Consider the following 7,272-nt stretch of genomic DNA (forward strand, 5'->3'; position numbering starts at 1 on the left):
ACCAGCACCGGGCTCTGCGCCTGGTCCTGGTTCCAAAAATACGGGGGACAAAAAGCGTAGGGGTCCCCCGTATTTTTGAAACCAGCACCGGGCTCCACTAGCTGGACAGATAATGCCACAGCCGGGGATCACTTTTATACAGTGCCTTGCGGCCGTGGCATCAAATATCCAACTAGTCACCCCTGGCCGGGGTACCCTGGGGCAGTGGGGACCCCTTCAATCAAGGGGTCCCCCCCCAGCCACCCAAGGGCCAGGGGTGAAACCCGAGGCTGTCCCCCCCATCCAATGGGCTGCGGATGGGGGGCTGATAGCCTTTGTTGAAAGTTATGAATATTGTTTTTAGTAGCAGTACTACAAGTCCCAGCAAGCCTCCCCCGCAAGCTGGTACTTGGAGAACCACAAGTACCAGCATGCGGCGGTAAACCGGGCCCGCTGGTACTTGTAGTACTACTACTAAAAAAAATACCCGAATAAAGACATTACACACACACCTTGAAAGTATAACTTTAATGCATACATACACACCACCATATACACATACTTACCTTATGTTCACACGAGGGTCGGTCCTCTTCTCCATGTAGAATCCATGGTGTACCTGTTGAAAAAATTCTACTCACCAAATCCCGTGTAGAGGGCTCCTCGGATAATCCATTTGTAATCCACGTACTTGTAAAAATAAAAAAACGGGACACCCGACCACGAACTGAAAGGGGCCCCATGTTTTCACATGGGACCCCTTTCCCCGAATGCCAGAACCCCCCTCTGAATGATGTCTAAGTGGGTTTCTTCAGCCAATCAGGGAGCGCCACGTTGTGGCACCCTCCTGATCGGCTGTGTGCTCCTGTACTGTCTGACAGGCGGCACACGGCAGTGTTACAATGTAGCGCCTATGCGCTCCATTGTAACCAATGGTGGGAACTTTGTGGTCAGCGGTGAGGTCACTTTCGGTCAACCGCTGACCACAAAGTTCCCACCATTGGTTACAATGGAGCGCATAGGCGCTACATTGTAACACTGCCGTGTGCCGCCTGACAGACAGTACAGGAGCACACAGCCGATCAGGAGGGTGCCACAACGTGGCGCTCCCTGATTGGCTGAAGAAACCCACTTAGACATCAGTCAGAGGGGGTTTCTGGCATTCGGGGAAAGGGGTCCCATGTGAAAACATGGGGCCCCTTTCAGTTCGTGGTCGGGTGTCCCGTTTTTTTATTTTTACAAGTACGTGGATTACAAATGGATTATCCGAGGAGCCCTCTACACTGGATTTGGTGAGTAGAATTTTTTCAACAGGTACACCATGGATTCTACATGGAGAAGAGGACCGACCCTCGTGTGAACATAAGGTAAGTATGTGTATATGGTGGTGTGTATGTATGCATTAAAGTTATACTTTCAAGGTGTCTGTGTAATGTCTTTATTGGGGTATTTTTTTAGTAGTAGTATTACAGGTACCAGCGGGCCCGGTTTACCGCCGCATGCTGGTACTTGTGGTTCTCCAAGTACCAGCTTGCGGGGGAGGCTTGCTGGGACTTGTAGTACTGCTACTAAAAACAATATTCATAACTTTCAACAAAGGCTATCAGCCCCCCCATCCGCAGCCCATTGGATGGGGGGGACAGCCTCGGGCTTCACCCCTGGCCCTTGGGTGGCTGGGGACCCCTTGATTGAAGGGGTCCCCACTCCCCCAGGGTACCCCGGCCAAGGGTGACTAGTTGGATATTTGATGCCACGGCCGCAAGGCACTGTATAAAAGTGACCCCCGGCTGTGGCATTATCTGTCCAGCTAGTGGAGCCCGGTGCTGGTTTCAAAAATACGGGGGACCCCTACGCTTTTTGTCCCCCGTATTTTTGGAACCAGGACCAGGCGCAGAGCCCGGTGCTGGTTGCTTAAATATGGGGGAGCCCCTGTCAATTTTTTACCCATATTTTTGCAACCAGGACCGGCTCAAAGAGCCCGAGGCTGGTTTGGCTTAGGAGGGGGGACCCCACGCAATTTTTTTTTTAAGTTTAAACATTTTTTTTTTTTTTACAAGGTGCACAATGAAGCCCTGCACGGATCTCTCAGATCCGGCCGAGATTCATTGTATTAAAGTCGGCAGTGTTTTACAAGTCACTCACGTAAAACACTGCCTAAAAAAACGAATGACATCGACATCGGTAAACCCGAAAATGCAGAATACGGTAGCTTAGTAAATTAGTCGTACTAAATTCAAAAAGTTGCATATTTACACTTTCAATGTCATTCGTGATTGAACTTTGACCTCAAACGGAAAATTACGAATATTAGTAAATTTACCCCATGGTTTCTGGAGGGGTTTTCCAAATACTTCAATATGAAACAATGTAAAAAGAGCACTTGCCCCAGTAATCCCTCTCAGCACCTGGGGTGTATTACAAGATTGATGGCACAGCCTCCATTCTGTATTACAGTAATCTTGCGACACTTTCTTTGTAATGAATTGTTTTATTGTGAATAAATAAGTAGTCACATAATAATAATAATAATAATAATAATAATTATTATTATTATTTACAAAGAGTAATTTAAAAAATGTGTACTGTATATATTATATATTATTCTCTTTATTATTAGTTTGGTCTCAAGCCAGCAGACAGCCTGTAGAAAACTGAAAAAAACAAAAGGTAAGAGAGCGCACATTGGGGCTTCTTCAGTGTTAGACTGGGGTATGAAGGGCCCACTGGGGAAATGCAGTGATAGGGGCCCATATTTAGGGGTGTGAACAGCCTATAAAGGGGTGTGGCCAGCCTCCATAGAGGCTTAAAATGTACAATAGTCTTGTGCAGTGTAATGCAGCATATCTACTATGTACAATACAAGTGCACAGTCTGGAACCTGATCCCTAGAGGAAGGAGTGGGCCCTCAGGCAGTAGGGCCCACCGGTGGTCCCCCCTGTACCCCTGTGGGCCAGTCCGACCCTGGGCTTATTTACTTAACCCCTATTTAAAATGAATCTGCACTGGAAGCCCAGTGCCCCATGCGCAGGACAGCTGACCCCCTGGTCACTGATGCATTAAGTCTACGCTTGCTGCCCTGACGATTGATTTTTTTGTTGTTGTTGTAATTGATGGATCAGCCCAAATAGTTTTTTTTATATCACCACATGTAACGAACAGATGTATCTCTGTGTACACTTCAGTCTGAATCTTCCACAATTCTACCTGCACAGCCACAACATGCCTGTAAACACTTGTCCTGTGAGAATACACCTCAGTGAGCTCAGATGCAGCCTCTCAGCCGTGTTTGGAAATGGTTGTGAGCTGGATACAATTCTGGATCACCAGCCGTTGCTTGACGTTGCATATGCTCAGCTGCAGGTTATGCACGGTGCCAACTTCCAAGTAATCAGAGAGAGAGCGGTTTGGTTTTGTTAAATACAGAACACACCCCAGCTTCGGGGATCTGAGTTGCACCGAGACCCAGCTTAGATCACTTTTGGGGATTCAAGCAGACCAAGGCTTCCCCCAAATTTGGAACTCAGATTTAAAATATTAATCTTGAGTTTTGGATTGCATTGCTTGGGATTCCAGGTGCCATTTCATTCAGGAGAGTGTATGGTGCAGTGGGCAATATGGACTGGAAATCACTAGAAAATTAGTGTTATTAATGTGGATTAGAGATGTGCGGTGTGGATTATGCAAAATCTGAACACCCCTGAATTTAAGGGATCCGAGAGTTTCCGAGGGGGTAATTCAGAGTTGATCACAGCAGCAAATTTGTTAGCAGTTGGGCAAAACCATCTGCAGTGCAGGGGGGTCAGATATAACATGTGCAGGTTATTGTGTTTCTGTGCAGGGTAAATACTGGCTGCTTTATTTTTACACTACAATTTAGATTTCAGTTTGAACACCCCCCACCCAAATCTAACTCTCTCTGCACATGTTACATCTGCCCCCCCCCCCTTCCTGCAGTGCACATGGTTTTACCCAGTAGCTTGCTTTTTCAGTTTGCTAGCTAACCTGAATAAGGCTTTATGTGTGGTGTTGTAAAAAAAAAAATAAAAAAAAATAGTTCCTGTTTATTAAAGTGAACCTGCACATTTTGATAAAGGAAATATTAAAGTGAACCTGCACGTTTTGATAAAGGAAATATTAAAGTGAACCTGCACGTTTTGATAAAGGAAATTTCTGATAAAGAAAATACTGCAGAAATTATTCTGCAGTATTACTTGTCACTTGTGTATGAGCCTGGGCAGAGTCAGTGGTGATTTGATTATCTGTCTAACAACAAATACTTTGCTGTGCCTACCTTGAGCTACACCTCAAGAAGCCATCTTTTGAGTGTTTTCCTGACTGTTATAAAAAAAAAATGAAAATAATAAAAAAAAAAAAAAAATCACTTTTTTCCTATTTAAAAACAAAACACAATTATTTATTTTAAGAGTGATGCAACGTATATACTATATTATTAGCTGGGTTGTGTTACTGCCGGGAGCTTGCCTGATTCCTACCGCCTACAGAGCCGGATTAAGGGGGGGGGGTCCCGGGGATACGTACCCCGGGCCCCACTTTCCAAAAGGGCCCCCTGCCACACCACAGATCGGATCTCTCTTCAATCCGATCTGCGGTGCTGCGCTCACGAGCCCCGGCTCCCCGCTGCCCTGTCCCTCCTCCTCCTTCAGTTCAGCGTGCGGCGCGCCAATGACTGAGCCACAGGCTTGCTGAGCCGGACAGCAATTGGACAGCTGAGCCGTCGCTTAGCTGCACTGACTACAGCTCTAAGAAGAGTGCTCTAACAGCTGTAGTCAGGGCAGCTGAGCGACTGCTCAGCTGTCCAATTGCTGTCTGTGTCAGCAAGCCTGCGGCTCAGTCATTGGCGCGCCGCACGCTGAACTGAAGGAGGAGGGATTCTTAGAGCGATGTGGATATATATATATATATATATATATATATTTAATTTTTTTATTTATTTTAGTCCATGGGGGCCCCCTGCTATTTAGTGCCCCAGGCCTCCCGGGGCCTTAATCCGGCTCTGACCGCCTATTTTCTGCTACAAAATAGTTCTTACTATTATTGAAGTTAATCAATTGTTCCTGCTCTTTTCAAAATGAAGTCACGTAGCGTATATCATATTACATTAGCTGGGTTGTGTAATGTGTTACATACTGTATGCAGGCAGGGCCGGTTCTACACCTTGTGGTGCCCAGTGTGAAACTTTCCACTGGCGCCCCCTCCCCCGCGGCGAAACAGTGTGCGCCGGAGGCCCGCGCCAAAAATAGGGGTGTGGCTTCATAGGGGAGGGGCATGGCCACAGTTATGCCCGCAGATTTGCCCCAACTAGTTGTGCCCCCAGTTAATTTGCCCCCGGTAGATTTGCCCCCTGTAGCTGTGCCCTTAGTAGCTGTGCCCCCTGTAGCTGTGCCCCATTAGTTGTGCCCTGTTGCTTTGCCCCCAGTAGTTGTGCCCTCTGTTGCTGTGCCCCCTGTTGCTTTGCCCCCAGTAGATTTGCCCCAGTAGTTGTGCCCCCTGTTGCTTTGCCCCCAGTAGATTTGCCCCAGTAGTTGTGTCCCCTGTAGATGTGCCCCCTGTTGCTTTGCCCCCAGTAGTTGTGTCCTCTGTTGCTTTGCCCCCAGTAGATTTGCCCCAGTAGTTGTGTCCCCTGTAGTTGTGCCCCCTGTTGCTTTGCCCCCAGTAGTTGTGCCCTCTGTTGCTGTGAACCCTGTTGCTTTGCCCCCAGTAGTTGTGTCCCCTGTAGTTGTGCCCTCTGCTGCTGTGCCCTCTGTAGTTGTGCCCTCTGCTGCTGTGCCCCCTGTCGCTATGAAACACACACACAAAAAAAAAAACCCCAATACTTACCACTGCCCCGCTCCTGCTTCCCGACCGCCGCTGCTGCTCCGTCTCTGGCCTCCCGCGGCTCCTCTCTATGGGAGAGACATCATGACGTCTCTCCCATAGCAGCGTCGTACAGACACTAGAGGTCAATAATGACCTCTAGTGTCTGTCACTGGAGCCGGCTGCAGCGGACACCCACACAGCCCACGGCGTCTGCTGCAGCCGGGGAGGGGGGTGCGGGTAGGCGGTGATGCCTGCGGGGTGACTGCGGCCGCGCCCCCGGGCCGCAGGCACTGCTTGCCCGCACCAAGAACCGCTCCTGTATGCCAGTTGTGTTACACACGGTATGCCTGCCTGATACATACAGTACTGTATGCTGGCTGTGTTATATACTGTATGCCTGCCTGATATATACAGTACTGTATGCTGGCTGTGTTACATACTGTACGCCTGCCTGATACATACAGTACTGTATGCTGGCTGTGTTACATACTGTATGCCTGCCTGATATATACAGTACTGTATAATGGCTGTGTTACATACTGTATGCCTGCCTGATATATACAGTACTGTATGCTGGCTGTGTTACATACTGTATGCCTGCCTGATATATACAGTACTGTATGCTGGCTGTGTTACATACTGTATGCCTGCCTGATATATATACAGTACTGTATGCTGGCTGTGTTACATACTGTATGCCTGCCTGATATATACAGTACTGTATGCTGGCTGTGTTACATACTGTATGCCTGCCTGATATATACAGTACTGTATGCTGGCTGTGTTACATACTGTATGCCTGCCTGATATATACAGTACTGTATGCTGGCTGTGTTACATACTGTAAGCCTGCCTGATATATACAGTACTGTATGCTGGCTGTGTTATATACTGTATGCCTGCCTGATATATACAGTACTGTATGCTGGCTGTGTTACATACTGTATGCCTGCCTGATACATACAGTACTGTATGCTGGCTGTGTTATATACTGTATGCCTGCCTGATATATACAGTACTGTATGCTGGCTGTGTTACATACTGTATGCCTGCCTGATATATACAGTACTGTATAATGGCTGTGTTATATACTGTATGCCTGCCTGATATATACAGTACTGTATGCTGGCTGTGTTATATACTGTATGCCTGCCTGATATATATACAGTACTGTATGCTGGCTGTGTTATATACTGTATGCCTGCCTGATACATACAGTACTGTATGCTGGCTGTGTTACACACTGTATGCCTGCCTGATATATACAGTACTGTATGCTGGCTGTGTTACACACTGTATGCCTGCCTGATATATACAGTACTGTATGCTGGCTGTGTTACACACGGTATGCCTGCCTGATATATACAGTACTGTATGCTGGCTGTGTTACATACTGTATGCCTGCCTGATATATACAGTACTGTATGCTGGCTGTGTTACATACTGTATGCCTGCCTGATATATACAGTACTGTAT

The sequence above is a fragment of the Pseudophryne corroboree genome, chromosome 6, assembly GCF_028390025.1.
Source record: "Pseudophryne corroboree isolate aPseCor3 chromosome 6, aPseCor3.hap2, whole genome shotgun sequence".
In the NCBI taxonomy this organism is placed as follows: Eukaryota; Metazoa; Chordata; class Amphibia; order Anura; family Myobatrachidae; genus Pseudophryne; species Pseudophryne corroboree.